Source organism: Calypte anna, chromosome 1, assembly GCF_003957555.1.
Source record: "Calypte anna isolate BGI_N300 chromosome 1, bCalAnn1_v1.p, whole genome shotgun sequence".
Taxonomy (NCBI): Eukaryota; Metazoa; Chordata; class Aves; order Apodiformes; family Trochilidae; genus Calypte; species Calypte anna.
Window position 1 is genome coordinate 179,419,490 of NC_044244.1, and position 23,186 is coordinate 179,442,675.

Here is a 23,186-nt window from a genome sequence, read left to right on the forward strand (position 1 = left end):
ACAGATAAAAAGAGATTCCTCTGCATTTAATTTTATCTCTTTGCTCAAACAGCATTTTATATGCTCATATACCAAAAGGATCTTGTATCCTTCCCTTGTCTTTCATTTCATAAGAATAGATTTAAGAGCACATCTCATTGCCAGTCAGTGGTTCTATGGTGAGTGCCAGTTTTCTTCTCTCAGTGAAACAGGTGGTAGCGATGCTGTTTCTTCACTCACGTTCAAATAATCTAAGATAACATTGTGGGCAGTCTTGGATAAATACTTGCTTATTCTTCAAACCATGGTTTAGAATGGACAAATCGTATACAGCTCATTGTATTTCATCTATATATTTTAACCAAACAGACATGAATTAGTATACAGAAACATATATGAAATGGTTTGCATTAGGCATTGTATATACACATTGTGATAAGGACTTTGAAGAAATATGCCATAAATTTCACATTAGGTAGGCTACATTCCCTTTGCTTCAATAAAAAGAATGATATAAAGAAAACACCTAATTTCTGTGAATATCGTATAAAATTTGAAATACTGATAGATTTTCCTAAATAACACAAACAAGTCTATACATATGGCACACATTGGTAGTTTACACTCTAGGCCAGACAAAATAAGATAGATTACATGCCTTACATTTTAAACAGTTTTAACATTCACAGATGCATTAAATAATTTTACAACTAATTAGGAAGCTTTAGTTGTTGCACTGTGTTCAAATTACTCAAAATGACAGAACTGCTTTCTCAAGCCAGAGTCTTGCAAAGATACACCCACAATTAGGACATGTACTTTTTTGTACTTCCTAGACTCCAGTGGGATTGTTGGCAAATGTAAGTGTAAGCATAAATTTAAATTTTCATGCAACTACAGTCCATTTCATTAGCACTTTGGTCTGTATCTGACAAGACAACTTTCAAAAAGATACATCTAGTATATTAGTAGGTTGTCATGGATTATATCAGTGGGTTTTATTTGGCTTGAAATATTATTTCTACTACTGGCATATTCTTCAAATAAGCCTGTATCTTAGATAGCTTGCTTTCTTTTCAACATTGGGACAATGATTTGCATATGGTCTCTGCATTCTCAAATAGGTCCAGTTCAAATCCTCCTATGCAAGTTGTACCATGGGAGATTTAGATTCGATATTAGAAGAAACTTCTTCATGGAAATGGTAATTAAACACTGGAAAAAGCTACTCAGGGAGGTGGTTGAATCACTATGCCTAAAGGTGTCTAAAAGATGTGCAGATGTGGTACTTAGGAACAGGATTTAAGCACTGGACTTGGTAGAGTTAGGTTACAGGAGTGCCAGGTGTTCTGCAACTGACTTATTAAGTATAGGCAGGTACCTATAGAAGTCCCAGACAAAATTAGGGGAGAACCCTAAATATTGCTGTACCGCATCAATCCTGCTGAGTTCTCTCGTTGTTGTAGTAGCTACTCAACATGAGGCTAGAATCAAGGTCCCAATATTGGAACAATAAACATAAGGATCCTGCATAGCTACAAGATGACCTGTTCCTTCTAAAAGAAAAAAACAAAAACAAAAGAAAAAAGCATTCTTTGAAAGGTGTTTGTTCTTGTAAAAGCTTCTTTAACAAGTATATTCATTAAGTTCCCTGAATTGTAAATAGTGTATCTTCCACTTTCTAGAAACAAAATTTAACTTTCAGTGTTAAAATCAGATTTGAAGAGTAGCTACTGAACTCCACTGGGGATAAAATTTCTTTGTGTTGTATTTACTTTTCAAGTGCTTCAACTAAGTTACAAAAATACTCAAAAAACATAGCATAAAACCAAAATACTATTGACAGTGTATCTGTCACTAAAGTAGATGATTTCACACCTTTTTCCATAGGACAATTCAAGACAAAAATAACTTCTCTTTTCATTGAGCTCCTGTCTGTGAAACTCTAATTCAGCATTACAGATGGGAATTCTTTTATCAACATTCATAAACACAGCATATTTACCCTCACTCCACATGTTCATAACTTCTCAACTGAAATGGCTGTTGTAGCTCCAGTTTCTTCCTTACTCTGATATTGCTGCTTAGTTACATTTTTGAAGCTGGTTCTCATGATTGTAGCTTTCAAAACCAAGAGAGAAAATTTCTCCTTACTCATAACGACGTTCCTTCCTTGGGTCATCCACAAGTGCATTTTAACAAAGGGTGTATTTATCCTAATTATAAAAGACTGAAGTTTTTTCCCTTGCAGTGTCCACAAGAGAAATGCTCTAATCCCTACCCCACTAACACTGCATGAGACAGAACATACCCACTGCCTTTTTTGCATCACTGCCACCTTCAATCATCTACTTTCAGATGCAAAGACATAGCTAGAAAAGACTAGAAATTGTACTAGAAATTGCTTTCTTTGAGGGGGCTCATATAAGTATTCTAACAGCATGGCATGCATTAGACAACTAGCAGTGGTGGTTTGAAAAGCTTCATTATCAAAGTGACTGTAGATTTTGGGAAATGCTTGGATGTCTGACTCCACAGCCAGACAGTCTGAAGATGTTGAAGAGTACAACTATGGAGGTCATTCAAGTACTGGTAAAATGCTGGAATTGTAACAGGCCCAAATACAACAACAAACATTTTAGGATAAATTGCAACAATGAACAACACAACATTTCTCACAGTGGAAATGAAGAGATAGGAAAATATTCTGTGGGGATTACATATGCAAAAGGAAAGAAAAAAACACCCTTTAGATGTTGAGTATTTACCAATACAGAGCTAGCTACCAATACACCAGGAGCTTAATTTCCTAGATTAATTTAATGGCATTTTGATGCAATGAAGAAAGCACCATGGAAACATACTGAGTGACTTCCTGTCTTTCAAAGCAGTTGGATGAGCTGATTGTTGAAGGTCCCTTCCAACTGAACTATTATGTTCTATTCTAACATTACATTTCTGCAACATGGATTTAATTTGTCATTCTACAGTCTTATCACTCAGCATCACAAGGTCCTTATGAAGCTATTCAGTTGATCCCAATTCTTAGTTCTTTTGAAATTTTGAACCTCCAAAGCCCTGCAAAGCCCTTTTTCCAGGTCTTCTTTATGAGAGTACAAATCATGTGCATTGTGCAAGACCTGTGTTATGTGAATAGGTCGCAAAATAGAAGGCTCCAGATGTCCAAAGACAATGTTCTGTCACTGCAAAAATTCACCATATAGTCCTACTCTCTGTTCTTTAAGTTTTTGCCAGCTGTTTATCCTTCCAGTACCCTAGTACTTGGGAAATTATGCATGACTGTTTTGTTTCTTAAACTTCTGTTTAGGGGAAGCTCTTAAAAGATTTCTGGAAATCCGAGGAACATATAATCAGTGAGATCGTTGTTACTGATACAATTTTCCACATGCAAGGACATATAATGTCATATATCCAGAATGAAACTTAAACTGGAATTACTGAAAAGGTTGACCTGAAGTTTGAAAGCAAAAGTATCTAGCCAGATTCCAAGTAAAAAGTAAACAATCATTTGCTTTATCTGGTTCTTCTCATGGCTGCTTTGCCTTCATGACACATACTTCAGAAACTTCAGAATTTCTCATTTTTTACTTCTCAGGGTATTATAACAACAAAATTTACCTATTTAATGAGTCAGTGCAAGGAATTCCAAACTCTACTTTGGGAACCTGTGTATGGTGATTGAGGCAGTCATCATTCTTACAGCGAAGAACTTTGTGGATGATCTGCATGGCATTAGACTGGAGATGAAAGACTACAAGTATCCAAACATCTAGATCATGTAATTCATCTCTGTTTCAAGGGAATAGACAAAAGAAAAATATATTTTCATAAGTGTTTTGGGTAGTTGTACTGAAAATGAAAGTACTCAATACAGAAAAGATAGAAGGAAACTAAACAGATGTATTTCACAGTGTAAACAAGTTTGTAACATTTCTGAAGAGAGATGATGTTTTTATCAAGGAAATGTATCAGGCTCTTAATTGTTGGTTATACTTTTTAACTAGGTCTTCCAATCTTTCACTGTACATTTTTATCTTATGAAGCTTTTTTTTTACCTGCTGTTCAGAAAATATTGCTCACATGTATATTTCTTTGAAATGGGATCCTTTATGCATATTCAAATTGTGTGCACACTTGCTGTGTGTTGGTGTCTGCATACAGATAAGGGTGAAGTAGCATTTCATCTGGATGCCTTTTGCAATAGCAGAAATATGCATCACCTTACCTTATGCCATGAAATGCAAGAAAAATACAAAAGGAAAAAAAAAAAAAAAGCAATGTTCGGCGTTGTATGCTCAATTCATTCTAACTCCTTGTCTCCTACTAGGAGGAATTCTGAAGGAGAGGTAAAGGACAGGTAGTGAATATGCATATAAACAAAACACACATATAGAGGAAATGTCTTAATTTCTTTCTTTTAGGCACTTTATAGATGTAGATTGACAATGTGAGCAACCTCACAAAGCTCTGCCATACTCAGTAAGTGGAAGCTGACTTCAACAACAAATTGCCTAAGAACAAAATATGCACAAGATTTTTAAAAAGATAGGGGGCTGCAAATAGGCAGAACATCCTGTCAAATACACAAGAAGGACAACTGGAAAGTCAAAAGAAAATCCATTAAGTGGTATCAGGAAACAGCTGAGACACCCTTTGCTCCTTTTGGAGGGAGACAGGCAAAGAGAAGAAGAAGTACAGAAGAGGAAAAAAATACAGATGAAAAAAACCAAGCCTGCTTCAGTTCTTCTGAACTCATCAAATGGCTCTCTCAAATTTCACACTGATCTCAATGACTGGATCAAAAGGCCACAGTCATCAGTGCCACCATCCTTTGGGTTATATGTCTTCTTAGCTAAACTGGAATAGAATTGTTAGACTCATATTTTCATATATGTAGTGATAATGATGTAAATTCTAACAATTAGCACAGACTGTATTGATTATGTGTTGATTTGCCAATTGAATTTGTCCAGTTTTTGCATTAGAATTTAAGACTGGCCTGATTTGACAGTTTTCTAAACACTCCCATTACAGTTATATGCAATTTCATGTATCAGAAATCTGATTTCACACAAGTGTGTACATATATACATACATACATACCTCTACATACATACACACACAGGTATGTGTATCTGTGATTATCACAGAATCATAGAAAGTTAGGGGCTGGAAGGGACCTTGAAAGAGTCCAACCCCCTGCCAGAGCAGGGTCACCTCCAGCAGGGCACACAGGAATGCATTCAGGTGGGTTTTGAATGTCTCCAGGAAAGGAGGCTCCAAAACCCCCCTGGGCAGCCTGTGCCAGTGCTCTGTCACCCTCACAGTGAAAAAATTCTTCCTCATATTTATACAGAACCACCTATGCTCCAGTTTATAACCACTGCCCCTTGTCCTATTATTACTCACCCCTGGGAAAACCTTTACTCTGCCCTCTGGGCACTCACTCCTTACATATTTATAAACACTCATGAGCTCTCCCCTCATTCTCCTCCAAGCTGAAGAGACCGAGCTCCCCCTGTCTTTCCTCATAAGGGAGATGTTTCACTCCCTTAAACATCTTGGTCTCTTTGTGCTGGACTCTTGCAAGCAGTTCCCTCTCCTTCTTGAACTGAAGGCCAAGAAATGGACACAATATTCCAGATGTGGCCTCACCAGGGCAGAGTAGAGGGAGAGGAGAACCTCTCACGACCTGCTAGCCACCCCCCTTCTAATGCACCCCAGGATGCCATTGGCCTTCTTGGCCACAAGGGCACATTGCTGGCTCATGGTCATCTTTCCAGTCACCAGCACCCCCAGGTCCCTTTCCCCTGTGCTGCTCTCCAACAGCTCAGTCCCCAACCTATACTGGTACCTGGGACTGTTCTTTCCCAGACGCAAGACTTAAGACTTGCCGCTGTTGTAATACAGTTCTCCAGCCTGTCCAGATCCCTTTGAATGGCAGCACAGACTTCTGGGGTGTCAGTTTCTCCACCCAGTTTTGTGTCATCACCAAACTTGCTCATAATACACTCTACTCCCTCATCCAGGACATCAATAAATATATTGAGCAGTACTGGCTCCAGTACTGACCCTTGAGGGGCTCCACTAGAAAGACTTCCAACTGGACTCCATCCCATTGACTACAACTCTCTAGCTTCTATTCTTCAACCACCTCCCCATCCGCCTCACTACCCAATCATCCAGGCCACACCTCTTCATTTAAGCTTCAAGGATGCTGTGGGAGATGGTGTCAAATGCCTTTCAAGATAGACTATGTTCACTGCTCTGCCATCATCCATCCACTTAGTGTGTTGGTGGATGTCTGCATACAGACACCACCACTTAGTGGATACAGACATCCATCCACCTAGTGGATGGATGGATGGATGATGGATTACAAACATACACTAGTGGAAACCATCATGGAACAAAGTCTTACACTGATGAAATGTTCATACACCAATATTTGGTCAAGATGGGTTGATGACACCTGGCTGTACTGGTGTTGCCTGGGATTAATTTTTTTATAGCAGTTCATATGGTTCTATGCAGTGGATATGAGACCAAAACAGTGGTTTGGTCTGTGTTCTAGCTATTCCTGAACAGTGTCATGGCCTACTCTGTTTCTCACACTGCTCCACCAGTGAATGGGCTGGGAACACATAAAAAATGGAAGAGGACATAGCCAGGACAGGTGACTCCAACTGATAAAAGAGATATTCCATACCATCTGATGTTTTGCTCAAGAATAACAGCTTCAGGAAAGAAGGAAGAAAGGAGGGCCATTTGGAGTTATGGCATTTGTCTTCCCAAGCAACCATAACACACCATAAAGTCCTTCCTTCCTGGAACTGACCAAACATCCACCTACTAATGAGAAGCAGTGAATAAATTCCTTATTTTGCTTTGCCTGTATATACGGCTTTTGATTTACCTATTGAACTTTTTTTATCTCAAGTGACAAGTTTTCCCACTTCCACTCTTCTTCCTCATCCCACCAGGGAGGAGTGAGCAGCTCTGTGGTGCTTAGTTGCCTACAGTGGCTAAACCACAATCAGAGGAAAACCAGTAACTCCTGGATGCAATAAATGCTCTGGATTATTTAGGGAGACATGGTTTTCTTTTTAGTAACCAGACAAATACCCCTCTGTCTTGTGACTTCAGGTGAGCAGCATTGCCCTTCCAGGAGATACTGGGGCAGTTAAGTGCTCTAGAAGTAACAGGTTCTGTGACCATGTGGCTTCCTCCAGCTGTTTAAACTATATAGAAATACAAAACAATACTCATATCTCATAGTATAAACTGAGATTATTTGTGTGATTTTTGAAATGCACAGATATGTTACTTATCTTTACATCACTAATTGTCTACTATACTATAGCTGTTAATTCTGAATTATCAGGCAAAGAAGAGAAGATTTTCTATTCACAGGTGTGGAAGCACATACAAAAGTAGCAATGCCCAGCACTTCATAATTCAAGAGTATCCATGTTAGAAGAATGAAGGACCAGAGGGAAAGGCATGTAAGCTGGCAAAAAGCCAGCCACAAAACCTCAAGAAACATATATTCACTTTTCTATGCTCTAGTAACTTTCCCAGTGTCAGTCCCCTCTCCAGGCATGATCTGGTCTAAGGACCGCTGGCACAACTGGCGTGTAAGGATAGGGTGAAGGACAGGGTAAAGGACTTTATCTTACATTTAGCAAAGAGGAAAGGCACTCTATTGCTGTTCTGAAGGGCTTAATCCAATTTCCAGAAGACATCTAAACCAGCACAACTTTTTGATTTACAGAAAATACACTACAAAACTACAAATGGCTGTAAGACCAGTGCCTTTCAGGCAGCAGACATAAAATTATTCTTTCTTTCTCTTTCTTCACCTGCAGGAATTTAGGAAAAAAAGAAACAAAACACCCAAAACTGACTTCTGCCATCACTCTCAGGATCATAGATGGTGACTTACCACCAGATGGCATGCAGCCCTAGTCAAAGCAACATCCAAGGTATCTTATTTATATATGTGCAATGGAAGGATTCCAGCCTAGACATCCACATAGAAAACTTTGGTGTTGTTCTTTTCCTGTGTGTGCTTCAAGATGCCAGGCCTGGGAAAGAGAATCCAGCTACTCAGTACTGAAATGTTTGATATCATTGTCTCCATCAACCCTGATCACCTGTCAGACCATGGCTCACCAGTAGCCAATCTCTTACATGCTAGTCCATCTAGCAGGAAGATATTTGGCTAATGACTTCAGACTGCACATACTGAAATACACATAACTATCCCTAATTCCTAAAATTATCAGCTACAGTGATTTACAGAATCACACAATTGTCACACTTGGAAAAAAACTCTAAGATCCCAAAGTCCAAACTTAAACCCAGAAAAAACCCACCATGCCCACTAGAGCCCATCCTGAAGTGCTATGTCTAGACAGGTTTTTAATACCTCCAGGAATTGTGACCCCACCACCTCCCTGGGCAGCCTGTTCCAGTGCCTGATCACTCTTTCAGCAAAGAAATTCTTCCTGACATCTAGTCTAAACCTCCCTTGCTGCAGCTTCAGGACATGTCCCATAGTCCTGTTATTTACTTGAGCGAGGAGGCCAGCACCCACCTTCCTTCAACCTCTTCTGAGGTAGCTGGAGAGAGTGATAATATCTCCCCTCAGCCTTCTCTTCTCCAAACTAAACAATCCCAGTCCCCTCAACTTCTCCTCACAGGAATTGCTCTCTAGGACCCTTCTCTGGATATGCTCCAGCAACTCAATGGTCCTTCTTGTAGTTAGATGCCCAGAACTGAAAACCATACTCAAGGTGCAGCCCCACCAGTGCCTAGTGCAGGGGAAAAAGATATCTCTTCCATGTTAAAAGACATATCTTCTATATGAAAGGAGACTTATTTTACCTGCCATAAAAGTATACCATTCCCAAGAAAGGCTATAAGAAAATTATTATGATTTTATTATCCATTATGAGTAGATAAATGAAATTGGTTTGAGTATCTCTCATTTTTCCTTACCAGCTTTGTGTTCTCCCAATTATCAACACATAGTTTCTGTTCACGTTTCTCACTTGTTCCTGTCAACTGATTCTAGAGAAAAGGGTATAGTGTAAATGTTACAAGAAGAAGATATAATCTTTTCATTACAGTCATTCTGTTTCCTTAACATTCTGTGACTATGGAAGATCTCATGAGTTGTCCCTACTTCTTATGCAGTACCAATTGCTTTCTTATGACAAAAGCCTGGAGCATCTCAATTTTATCTCATGATTTTTTTTCTCATTAAAGACCTAGATTGTGCAAAAAGCATAATTCATGTCCTTAATGCTTGATGACTTTACATCTAAAACTAACAGGAGGAAAAGATATATATCTTTTAGAATAATGTCTGTGTTAATAAGCTATTCAAAAAGGTGAACAGAAAGGATAAATTGATTTTCCAGAATGAAATTCTCCAAATATTACCAGGATCAGGCAACTTCTGTGTGATGTCCGTTACAGCTGATTGTAGAGATAGCTTGATACTACAACCAACTTCTATCAATCCACTTATCAGGTATTTTCTTCTTTTTTTTTACATTACTGCAGACATTATAATTAAAATATTCTCGCTGATCATTGTAGTTAACTTAATACTTTTCATATAGTCATTGTCTTTGGAAAATACGGTAGAATGGAAAAAATTAAGGTTATCTATTGCTTTTTTTTAATTGACATCCTTTTTTTTTCCCTATTTCTAACATTTTATGCACCACAAAAAGATAAACATTTAATTTTGAATCAGTGGGGTCAATTGAGGCAACATAAGTATTTCATGCATTGCCAGAACCTGGAGGATTTTACCGAGTAAAACCACTTTGAACCATTCCCTTTATGAATAAATTTCTGATGAACTTGGATTCCAAACTTACAAGACTACAGGCAGAAAGAAGAGGAAGACAGGCCTAGATATGGAATATAGTTGAGCTTACACACATAGATGTGCCTGAAGCATCTACATGGAACTACCAAATATGGGAGCCTTTTACTCTTCTACAGCAACAAACACTGTCCAGATAGGACATTATAGGGCCCAGCTGCCCATCTTCAGTCAACTGAACCCTGACCTAAATGTCTACTTTTAAAGTAGGCTCAGAACTCTTTTCCTGAGATTTTTCTCAGCTAAAATACAAGCATAATATTCATCAAATATAGATACTGACAATTATGCTGTGGTAAAGGGGAAATCTGACCGAAGTAATTTCTCAGAAAGAACACCACTACAGATCAAGCCAGCAATAGTCTTTTGTCCTGGCTTGAGCTCGGAAAGAACCTATTTTCTTTTTTGTAATTTTACTCTGAGTTAAGTCTCTTCTAAGTAGCTGCACTTGCTGAAATAAACATCTTTCTCAGCCAGTGTCTGCCTGAAACTGGATTCAAAATTCCTCCAGAGTAAGTAAGCAAGCAATTCACAGAAAGGATCCTGTTTGCACAGGCAGTTGAGAGAAACCTTAGTATTTGAGATGAAGCTTCAGTAGGATCTTTATCCCTATGAAAAATCTTCATATGGAAAATATGTCAAAAATATTTGTAGCTTCCTTAGCCCCTGTAAACAATATTAGCATGATTGTTGCAACGCCGAAGTGCCAGACAGCAAAAACACAGAGTGGCTCAACCTGCCACAACAAATTCAGGTTTTAAGCAACTAACAAATCTGTAATGTCTTTTTGCCACTTGAATAAAAACATAAATGCTAGGAAAAAATTATAGACATGGCTGTGAGGTAAGCCTGTAGTGAACTCATCCAGAACTGTATCTTGTACAGCCCCACTATGTATTCTAAAACCTTACAGCACTGCAATGTAAATGAATCAGGATTTTAAATGCAGACATAAAAATTCTTTTAGTTTACTTACTTCTGCTGTTAATTAGTATTTCTGCACACTGTGCAAAAAGAATCTTTGAGTTCATGCTCATCGTTTACACAGTAAGCTAGAAGCTGGAGTACTCATGGTAGAGACTGACCCTGAGTCAGATATTATACCTGAAATGACAGTACAATCAATAAAACCTAATGATGGATAGATGAGAAGCAGATTTCACAGATGGTCTCAACTCTTGGATATTTGCATGAGAAGCTGATTTCTGGATAGACATGGACCTTGAAGTAAGCCTGCCAGACAAGTGGATGCAGCAAACGTCTGCTGAAAACATGGGCTGGCAAAACGGGAAAAAATTTCTGCTCTTGTTCGTCAGCTTATTGATAGGACTAAAGAAAACACATGAATCAGAATGCATGTCCAGAAACGATCATCTGGCAATATAACGTTTTAAATCAGTTTTGCATTCACCACAGACAAAAGTTTGGCATGCTCAAAGACGTACAGATGCCAAGTGTATAAGCAACCTAAGACAACAATTCACTGGCATGCTTAGGCACACTTGCATTTTTTTCTTGGATGGAGAACTGAATGGATTCCTTATTAGCATAGTTTTGGACTCAGCTGAGCAAACAATAACAATAGGTGATGGCTTGGGGTTACTGATTGAGTTGGCTGCAAGCTAACCAATCATTCAGATGCACACAAAAAAATAAAAATCCTATATACAGACCCATAAAGAATCTTTCATAATTACACATACTTTCAAAATATTCCAAAGAATTCCATGTTGTGTGATAAACAGCAACAATTTCAAGAAAAAATATTAGCTTACCACAAGAAAATATAATCTCAAAACTGAGAAAAATTTAACTATCATCTGGTTTAAACAGAATATAACAGAGATGGAGAGCACCACGCTTAAGGAGAGGGAGGGATATTTTCTTTTATTATACACATCTCATTTCTCTCACATTTAAGAACAACCTTCACTCATGGGAATAGGGGGGCAATGAGAATGAAAATTGCTTTATCTGTAAGGATACTCATACACACTTCCTTTATTGCTCAAAGGCTACTGTGTCAAAAAATACAATCTGTTCTTCTCGTTAAAAGAGTTAGAGAATGGAAAGGTAGGTGCAAGATGGACAAAGAGGGAAATTATACATACATCATAATTATATAGTTAAGAACCCAATAAGCCAGACACTTCAGAAGCAGCATCATTACTCCCCCTAAAGATGCAGGCCTGATGAGACTCGTTTTGCTTTCAGCTATCAGTCAAATTTGCTGTTAAGACAGGATACACTAGCAAAAGGTTATTATAAATTAAGAGAAAAAAGACCTTTTCCCATAAATGCATATGTTTTTCTTGCTGTTTTACCTGGTGGGTGGAAGAGGTGGAGTTCCAGTGCTGGTCTGGGTAAAGATGACTTCGCCTTTCTTTTGAGAGGATAGAATTAATTATTTCAGTAGCCTTAAGTTTGCTAGAATTCTAAACCTGTTTAGTCTTAACATGAAACCAACTATCCCCCTTAAAAATGTACTATCTTTAACTGCATTTTCAATTTCTTAATGTATGCCCTTGCATTAGAATCAATAAAGACCTGTGCAATACTAGAGTATTGTCAGAGATTTCAAAGCAATGTTCAGTTGCTTCAAGAACTGAAGCAGATCTACAATGCTTGAAATAATCTTTTTGGAACAGTGAAAGTCATTGTTGATAGATGGAGTAAACTGTTTGCAAAACTTGACTGAAATGTCCTGCTAGTTCTACCTTTGAAAAAGCAACGATTATGGAGACTACTTATCCTCTAAACCACAGGTTTTGGGGCCTTTTTTGTGTACTAACCAGTACCACAACTTAACATCATGACTATTAATGATGTTTTAGTCCAAAGGAATAATAAGCAAGTTAGACCATCTTAATTTTGTGCTTTAACTTTCCATACACAAGCTGAACAAAAGCACTGAATATTCCTGAATTAAAACACTGTATTTGACAAAATAATTTATTTAGTTCCAAATAGAAGGCTATCTGAACACATTCCTTTGAAACAGATGTCTATTTGCAGCTGAATACAGCATCCATAGCATACAGGTGAATGTAACTCTAAATTTTGTATATCAAGCTACTATCTTGTTTCTAATAAAATAATTACTTAAGAAAAAAGGTGTAATAAACAGGTCAAGGACTGAAATTTCAATTACTGGGATGTTCTTCTAACACTCTGCACTTAAGACTAAGAGAACTCCTGGCCCAGAAACTACCTCTGGACTATCTCCACCTGAAAGCCACCAGTGAACTCACAGTACATCCATCTAAACACTGCTTTGAGGTCCTTTACACATGTGCCCACTACCCCATACTGTGGCAATGAGTCTGACAGCCTGAACTCCTTAGTAATGTTTTATTTTATTGGTGATAATTTCACTGAATATTATCACACAATGAAAAATGGTGAATAAGAAGCCCTTTTTTTTTCACATGAAATGTTATTGACTTCTATGACATTACCTATTAGCACCTCTTTTAGAAGATGATGAGCCATAAGCTGTTTGATCATCTGTTGCAGAAAGTATAGCCCTTCCCTTACACTTTTTTTTTTTTTTGACAGAGAATAATTGTGTCTGTGATACTTAAAGTAAACAGAAACATTTTCCACTATATAATTTATATTTTAGTGCTCTTGGTTCCTGTCCTAATAATTCACAATACTCTACTTTTCTGATAATCACTGAGCTTTTACACACATTTTCAGAAAGTTATATCCAATAGTTCCAGTAGTCCTCTTTGAGGATCAAAAAAACCAGGTTCAAAACCAGATGACTGAGGCAAGGGCTACAGCAAAAATCCTTTGAGAAATTACTTGGCATCTACTGAGAATTAAAGTTACATGCCCAGGATTTAATGCAACTACCAGTTTTAGTAGCAACTACCATGATTAACTATTATTCAGCTAAAGCTCTCAACTTCCTACTGGCTTTCTAGTTCAAATAGCTGAAGACTTCATCGAACAGCAGATTTTCAAGTATCTCTTATCCCAGCACTTCACTGGTAACCTGTCTCACTGGGGGAAAAACAACCATTTATTCTTATTCCTTCCCAGATTTTTAACTGTTTGTCTTTCAGATAGTAAATACTTTAATAACTTTGAGAAAAGTTACCGATAGTTCTCTTGAATATCGAAGCTTTTGACAAATAGATCAGGAATATACCTAAGTTCTCTCTTCTTATTGCTAGAAAGGAGACCTTAGTGATATTTGGTAAAAGCAACTTGGAAAGCCCACTGCTTGAAACTTTAAAGCAGCTCTTTAAAAGCATTTTCATTGTAAGTGTATGAGGGAGGGGGAGGAAGTGGAGGGAAACATCAGCAAGAATCAAAAACACTTCGTAGAATAGAACTTTACATAGAAGAAATGGAAGCAACAGATGACAACATGACAAACAAAAAGCTTCTGCAGAGAAGGAATTTTTATCTAGAAATTGTGCCTTGCTAGAAAGAACGAAGCCTCAAAAATGATCAAACCACAGTGCAGAAAAAAAAGAAGAGTCAAAGTCCAGAACACTAAAAGATCTGAATTTCTGCAACCGGTAGAGGATTGGACAGGAGCTGCTAAGATCATCTTTCACTAGGATTCATGATGGTTTTCAGAGTGTCTCATGCTTTTATTATTTCAAACATTTTTTTCCCTGTCTATTATAGAGTAACTGGAACAGAGCCGCTCATCATCCTTCCTGATGATGCTGTTAACAACATAAATCAGAGAGTGAGATTCATAAAACCAACAAATAATTCATAGACACATATGAGATAGTTCTGTTCTGTCAGTTAAAATGGAACCACCCTTAAAGCATGTATTTTTCATTTGAAGACAGATCACTTATTAAAACCATTAAACAGTCTTGAAAGAATCCTCCCTCCCTTGCAGAATGTAAGAATTGCTCTTCAGAACTCTTCAACTGTTTATAAAACTGTGTGCTAAAGGCAAAGCATCAAATGCTGTCCAAATATCAGACATATGTATTTTATGATGGCAATGATTAAGTTAGTTGCTATGCACATCATATGAAGTGATTCACATTGCTTTCATCATTCTTCCAAGTAAGAACAGAAATTAGAATATTTCTCACCTTTCTTTCTCCAAATTAAGGCTTTGCTTCAGCAGTAAAGACTGCTCTTTACTGTTGCATGCTCAACAAACTTGGTTTCATTACTTTCTAGCCTTTTCAATAAATTTTTTTCTCTAAAATGTTGGACTTCCTGAAACTCAAAATGCTGAAAACAAAGTAACTGCTTCTCTGAAGACCATTTATTCAGACAAGTCCTAACTCATGCAGGGAGCATCTGTATTTCTACTTCCTGTGAAAAGTGAAGCAGCACACTGTCATTAGTTTGCTTAACCTGACAGGAAAGGGAAGCCCTGATGTCTAAAGGAATAATCACTCAATACTCAGGCTACCAGAGTGAATTTTCTATAAAATGCTAGTTAGAGAATACCAAGAATACCAAACACCAGGAATATGCACACCACCATACAGTACGCTTACCTGATACTATCATATATACCACACAGAGATACACAACTAATTCCCCAACCATAATGTCTATTTTCCCCCCACCAATACTCACTGGTTTCAAGCCATTACAATGAATCCGGCAGAGTCACATTACAGGTGTCTATAATTGCCTCAAAGAATTGTATATACTGATAGAAAGAGGAGAACTTTTTTCACACTGACAAGACCAAGTCTGACCTGTCTCGCACTGTCCAAAGAACTTCCTGGGATGACCTTGCAGTGAACTGAAGGAAGGAGTCTTACAAGACTTGGTGAACTCATAACATGCCTGAAAAGATCATGGGAAGACCTCTAGACATCCTTCTCAGTCCATAAAGAACACAGGTCATGAAACAATTAATGTCCCATGAGAAGTAATAATACAATCTCACACTTCAGACAAAAAGACATCTCTGGCCAGTGCCAAGGCACAGTAAATGGTTTTTCAGAAAGTGAACCTTCTTTCTAAAGAACAGAGGGCTCAAATGAAAACGAGGCAGTGTCAGTCCACCTTTGGACTTAATAATGGCTGCTACCATCCTCTTTCCAAGACTGGTCACAACCTTCTTTCTCAGATGATTTTGCAGAGTTTGTTTTCTATACTCGAGTGGGAAATTACAGAAGAAAACTTATTTAAACAGCCAGGTCTTTCAATTTTAATTCTCTTTCCCCCTTTGATTCAAATACTTGCAGATTTTGAAATCAGCACCAGGAAAAGACTGAGTATTTATCTATCTATATGTACACCTCTTTAAAAAAATTCTATAAAAAAATACAGGTGTCTTCAAATCTTCTAGCAAAAATCTTCACGCAAAACTTCAAAGTCTGAAGTGTCTAAAGAAATCAAGCCAGGGAAACAGTATTATGCTATGATTTTTCATGTTACATTTTTCACAAATAATGTTGCAAATTAGCTTACAATTCTTCATTAAAAGGAGGGACTTTATTTTGTGAAAACTGATAGTTATGTGAAGAATTTGTTTCTAAAATTAAATAAACTGCTGGGCTTAGTATAAACTTACATATGTGCTATTTTGTCTGTTTTTAAATTTATGCATTTTACAGTTTCTTGAATCTTGAAACTTGTTCCTCGAAACTCCTAATCTAAAAGCTATCTACTTTTTTACAACACAGTGAAACATTTTTTTTATGATAATGAGAAGTAATAGTGTTCACTATACAAAATCCAAATACCATAGATCAGCCCTTAGAAGACACAGAAGCTGTCTCTCCAGGTTTATACAGACATGATACTATGACCTTTACATAATGGTTTGTAATAAATGTTCATCTTCAGAAACAGTGAATGTTTAATGCACAACCACAGTTAAGTAATTTGAGCACTTTTGGTATGATTTATGATACAATTTCCAAAAGTGATTCCTCAGTTTCAGAGGCTATGTGTTATGTGACAAATCAACAGCAATACTGACTAATATATTAATTTGGAACATCATGGTGAATCTCCTCATTGAAGTGGAAAATAAATAATTAGATGTTCTGTAGCCCCATCAAATGTAACCTTCCACTTATTAGCTGAAAGCAGGTAAATTTGACATCAAATTTAACATAATAACAATTCTTTAAGAGAATATAGGTTGTTAAGATTTTCAGAGACATACACCTCTAACAGAGAATCAGTAAAAAATACTAATTACAAGTGGTGTAGATAAAGGTGACATGAAAGGAAAAGTTTAAGGATTGGGATTCTTTCATTTGAGAGGAGTGGAGATGTAAGAGAAGACAGGGAAAAACACTAAGAATGACCATGGAAAGAAAAAAAGCTTACTCTGCTCGTTCTGCAGGAATCCTACTTGGTTTTGGCCACCAGAAGGAATACTTTCCCAAAAGCTAAAATTCACTTTCTACAGATTTACAGTAAGCACTCCCCAGTGCCAAAGTGTTGAACTTTTAACCAAGACGGAATTTTCTCCTGTCAGATTCCAGTTTGAAACAGCCTCTACAGGAATACTAAGTTAACTAGTTTCACCATGATTTTACCTAGACCAACCATGCCGCACAATGAAGTAACAAATCTATCATGGCTCAATAGAAGCTTTCAAGAGAAGACTTTAAAATATAGCAATATATTTTTTACATCAAAAGCTCATGTCCAAAACCCCCTGTACTCCTAAATTCCTTCCCTTTTTTCCCTTTTATCAAACTTCCCACGCTTCCATACTTTAACAGCATTTTACATGGCTCCCTTGCTTTAACTAGTCATTTGCACTGCTTAAGCTTTCATATGCTGCAAAAGAGCATTTATTTAACACACAGATATGTTTAAGCTCCTTACTTCTAACATGAGCTCAGCTTTTGATAGCAATAGCTACATACGACTTGGATGCATTAGCAGAACAGAAAGCTTCTCAGCAACCAAAGCATTTTGCTTCAGTATATTATAAAAAGGCAAAATTCCCCACTTCACCTCTGCATAGATTAAGCACTGCTGCATCAGCAGTACTTTTGTGACTTTAACTGAGATGCCGACATGAAGAAAATCAACTCACATACCCAGTTCACAGGACTAAGTAAATCCATAGGAATTCAAATGTTAAATCCGTATTTAAAATCTTAAATTAGACCCTACATGACTTCATTAATTGCCTCTTACCAGCATTTTACAAGCGGTACATCCACTTTTACAAAACATGTTAAAAAGTTAGTAAATGACAGTTTACAACGACACCTTTTTATATACTACACATACTCACTTCCTATGCAAATCAAGTTTAAACTATCATGCTATTAAGAAAAACAGCAATTTTTAGTCACCCATCCTTTTTAAGGAAGTACAAACAATAGAACATTTTACAATAGATTGGTTTCAAATGTTTAATAAAATCTTGAGTGAAAGCCCAGAGTGGTTATATTTGAAGCTGACAATGGAAAAATTAACAAAACAAAAAAATAAACCACCAAAGAACAAAATGTACAAGAGTGGGAAGCATTTTAAGTTTGATATATGCCTTTACTTCTCTTTCCTCAGCCTCATCTCTCAGCTTAATGCAATCTAAGTCCACTAATAAAAACCTGAGCATGCATTTAAATAGTCTCCAAGCTGCATTGGTCATTGACTGTGACAAACCTTAGGAAATATAACTGAGTGTTTATTAAGTAAAGTCCCAATCTGCAAATCACCTGAAGTACAGCTCCTTATAAATGGCCAGAGGACAATCAAAGGCATTACCTGCAGTAACAGATGCATGTTGCTCAATCCAGTCTGCTTTTGAATGCTTCCCTAAATTTGGTTCCAAATTTGGTATATTATTATTATTATTTAAAAAAACCCCAAACAACCACAAACAAAAAGGCCCAAAACAAAACAATAGAACAAAGCCCAAGCAAAAAAACAAAAAATACTTTTCTGGTATAATGAAATCAAGCTTGTCACACTTAAGTTTTTCCTTAGACTTTGCAACAAACATTGTGGGCTTACCTTGGTACTTGAAAATTTGGAAGCACAGCAGAACTGTAGTTGTTAGTTCTTAAGATAGACCACCACTGATTTAACCAAGGGAGTTAGTGCAGAACAATCTCTATGAGTGACTTTGACTTATTTGAAATAAATTAAATCTTTCCACTCTCACTCGGGGCAGTTTGCAGTGTACATTCTTTGTTAAAGCTGGTAAGGAAGGAGGCGTTTGAAGGTACAGATTTTTCATTTTGTAGCAAAGGTACCTGGCACAAGTTAGGGGCAGTCTGCTCCCTTTCCATTCCTTAAATGATTTTAGAAGAACTAAGCAAAAAATACACATCTGTCTAACTGTCCTTTGTATAAACTATGAGTGGAGGGGGAACTATGAACAGTTGTGAAATATTTAAAGTGGGATTTAATCTCGAATCGTGTTAATGATAATCCATATATTTTATTAAGAATATATACCTAATCCACAAACGTTCAGCTAAAAAGCCCCAGCGAAGTCTGATTCAAGGACAGCAGTGCATATACCGTTATGTCACATCACACAGCAAACACACTGAACTCTCTGGTGTACTGCTATGCATTTTTCCCTCTGCTAAGACTTCTTTGTTTTCTTTTCCTAAACATACCTAAGATGACACAAGGAGGGAAGCAAATCTCACAGGAGAATAAAACGTGGCCATTAAAGATGCCAACGTAAAGATGCTTTACGGATACATAACCCTACTACTCCATGACAAATGGCAGCTGAGCACGCAATAGTGAATGAAACAAGTTCAGGGAAGTGCTGGCAGCACCACTCCTGGCAACCGCGTTGGATACCCCTAGTCAGAGGGCTGCGCGTACAGACACCCACTCACCCACTCACCTCCCGGCTGCGGGATACACCCCCGTCCCACCGCACCTCCCGCGGGGACTCTCACTCGCAGGCTCTCTCTCCCGCTTCCCTCGGCCTCTCTCCTCCGCTGTAAACTTTCTGCCGGCCCCAGCACCGCCAGACCCCGCTGCCGAACCGCGGGCGCCGAGACCAGAGGGTCCCAGCGGCACCAACGCCGGCACCACCCGCCGCTTCTCAGCCCTTCCCCGCCGGAAATGGACAAGCCTCGGGGACCCGCCCGAGGTTCTGAGAGCAAAGCGGGTCTCGCTGACTGAACCCTGTGCAACTCGACACCGAGGGTTGCCTCCCCGCCTTCCTCCTCAGCCCTTCTACCCTCGGCAAGCGGCAGGAGGATAACTTTTCTCATGGCACTTGCCCTCCTCTCCCGGCACTGGAGCCGGGCCGGGGACGAGGCGCGTACGGCTCAGGGGTGCGGGTCGGTTACCTGATGTCCCCGCTTGGCTGCAGGGCAGGGCAGAGAATCCCCACGGTCCCCTTCATGCCCGAAGGGCTGGCGAACGGGCCCTGAGGCACAAGACTTCATCCAGCTTCCTCCCCCCAGGCAGCGCCTCCTCCTCCGTCCCGGAGGGGCAGCAGCCCCGGGCGCTGGGCGGGTGCCGCTCTCGCAGCCTCGCCGTGCGGAGGGGAGGGAAAGAGGAACGGGGGAGGGAGGAGAAGAGGCCGAGCAGGGGGCGGGAAATGAGCTCTACCCTTCCCCCCCCCTCTCTCCTCCCTACGCCGCCGGACGGAGGCACAGCAGCCGGAGAGAAGCCCCGCTCCCCCCGCCGCCGGCATCACCCCTCGCCCGGCCGTGAGGGAGGCGAGACCCCCACCCCAGCGGCCTCGCGGCAACAGCGGCTTGGTGGTTCTGAGAGGGCCCGGCGCTGTACGAGGAGCTCCCTCGGAGCGCCGCTGTCCCCTTCGCCAAGCCGCAGTCCTGTCCCCCCGTCTCTGTCGGTCAGCAAGACCCTGGTACCCATCGCCACGGGCAGGGCAGGGCAGGAAGCACCCGGCGCCTCTGGGGGGCGCCCCCGTCTCGCCCAGCTCTCCACAGGGAGCGCATGGGCGGAGGGCAGCGGCCGGGCGGGGACGGAGTTTGGGGTCGTGGTGGAAAAGAGGAGAGTTTGGGAAGTATGAGTTTGGGAAGTATGAGTTTGGGAGCAGTTTGCCTAAAAGGCTCTTAGTGTGTGGTGGGAGCCAGGGCAGGACAGAGAATGTGAAGGGTGAAAAAGAAGCAGGGGGCAGATGCCTGAGGACGTTTTGGGAATATGGGATTGGGAAGTTTGGGAGAAGAAAAAGGGATCTTGGAGATAATGAAGGAAATTGCTCGTGATGGAAGAGTGACTTTTAGAAGACTTTTTTTTTCCCCTGGCATTTTACAACAAGAGTGCTCAGAAAGGCAGAAGAGTAAATACCAATGGGATAACTCAAAAGCAGGAAGGAAAAGGTTGTCAGGCAACAAAAGAGAAAATGTGTGATGACAGTGGAGAGACAGGGGTTTAGAAAGTGAAGAGAATGACAAGGGCCTTGAGGAAACCAAATTTTACAGGTCTTGGGACAAAGTGCATGTGAAGTTGAGATGATGGATGTGGAGAAGTTTGGCTGCTTCATTGTGGAGCAAAGGAGGCTAGCAAAGGAGCTGTTGAGGAAGGATTTTTAATTTAAAAGGAATTTTAATTAGGAAAATATGCATACATGAGAGTACTGAAAAAGTAGGAAATAAGCACTGCAGGAATTGTTGGATAAGAAGGGACCTGGAGATCAAACAAACACGTCACAACTTGAAGGAGCTAGCAAATCTGAGCAGAACACATGGAAGTATTTTGTTGAAATGAGTGATCATTGGTATTATATGGAATAGAAACTATCCATAAACTTTTTCCAAAAGAGTTGGGCAGTGTATCTTGCCATTTTCCAGTAAGTTGTCCCATCTCACATGGGTAGTGGAGAGTTGGATTACAGTTCTCCAAACTGAACTTGCTTTTACAGCCTTCATTAGGAAGTGGATCCTAAGCATCCAGAAGAAGCAGTAAAAGCAACTGTTACGGTCCGGGGTAACATTAAAATTTATTTTTGTTTTGGACCCATGAAACAAAGTCCAGCCATAGAAAGGGTCAAGTACAAGCAGATTTTATTTGACAATTGACACTGGCAAAAATATAGAGCCAGGCAAAAGAGGTAGAGAGGAAAAGAAGATATAAGAGAGAAAAAGTGATTAAAAGAAAAAAGTGGTAAGAAAGAATGAGAGAGAAGAGAGGAGAAATAAAGGGTAAGAAAGTGGGAAGAATGAGAGAGAGAGAGTCACCACCAGAGGTCCCGCTGCCCAGCGAGGTTCTTCAGGATGGCGCTGATCCTGGAGAGGGTCCAGTGCAGAAATGGAGGTGGGTCAAGAGACAACACCAGTCAGAGCATGGACAGCCATGCTGTATATACCCCTGAGTGCCTTTTGTTTGGAAGGGGCAGCTGTCGTCAGGGTCAGCCAGGGTCATTAGAAGACAGGCTGCCTGGAGGAGAGCAGAAGGGTGTAGTCCTCCACCCAGCCATCAGTTCTTCCAGATGCCAATGCTCCTCTCTTCCAGCCACTTTAGCCAGGTACATAATCGTGCCTCCAGAGGCGTCCCAGCATTGAAGGTTGGCCCTCAGGAAAGGGGAGTAGTCTCCACCCAGTCATCAGTTCTTATCTTCTTCCTGGTGCCCTCCTTGCTTTGCTCCAGCCCCCTTAGCCAGGTACTTCACAAATACAATCAAGGTGGCTCAGTCGTGCCTGGAGGAATGTCCCAGCATTAAAGGCTGGCCCTCAGAGAAGAGGAATAGGAATAGCCTACACCCAATAGGTCTTATTACATCCTGAGGTGTCACCCCCTGCTCAGCTCTGGCTAGCCAGGTCCTCCACCCTAGCCAGGGCTATTAATTTAAAAATTGCTCCTTTGAAACAGTTGCCGATCAGTGAGTTCAGACTCACACAGCAACATTTCCTACAGACTTGATGTCTTCCAAGGCCTTGGAGAGCTGTATTTAGCTTTGAGTTTTTAGCCAAGCCAATTTGAAGCACCTGTGGGAATGCAGATTCACTGTAATGTTTGCTGATGGGAGGGAAAGTTCATGCTGCTGAAGTGAACTGCTGATGGCAGTTCATGAATGGCTCCTGTCCCCCTCAAGTGGAAAATGACTGAGATGTGAGATGGGATAGACACTAGTATCCATAAAATGATCAGAAATTACAGGGTGTTTGTTCTTGAAGTATTCACTGCAGACATGAGGAAATGCTGAACATCAAATTTATTTTGTCATCCCGATTTTCATCAATGTGTGGAATAATGCTTTCCACCATTAACTTCCTGTAATTTTCTGGCATGACCTACAACACCTCAAAGTGTCTTTTTCAGTCAGTCTCATTCTGGTCTCTTCCAACCCCTGGTATCTCAGCTATTTTAGGACAGCTGTAGAGAACTTGTGTTTGGCGCAGGTCTTGTGTTGTAT

At 39.7% G+C, this 23,186-nt stretch overlaps 1 protein-coding gene across 2 annotated transcripts in view; it reads right to left on the reverse strand.

Moving 5' to 3' along the window:
• SGCG (sarcoglycan gamma) overlaps positions 1–20,347 on the reverse strand; it is a 123,253-nt gene extending 102,906 nt beyond the window's left edge. For both annotated transcript variants that reach the window (XM_030465344.1, XM_030465327.1), the window contains exon 1: positions 20,152–20,347. The gene's annotated coding sequence lies outside the window, so the exon portion shown is untranslated. The remainder of the gene's footprint in view (positions 1–20,151) is intronic.
• Positions 20,348–23,186: the final 2,839 nt, after the last annotated feature.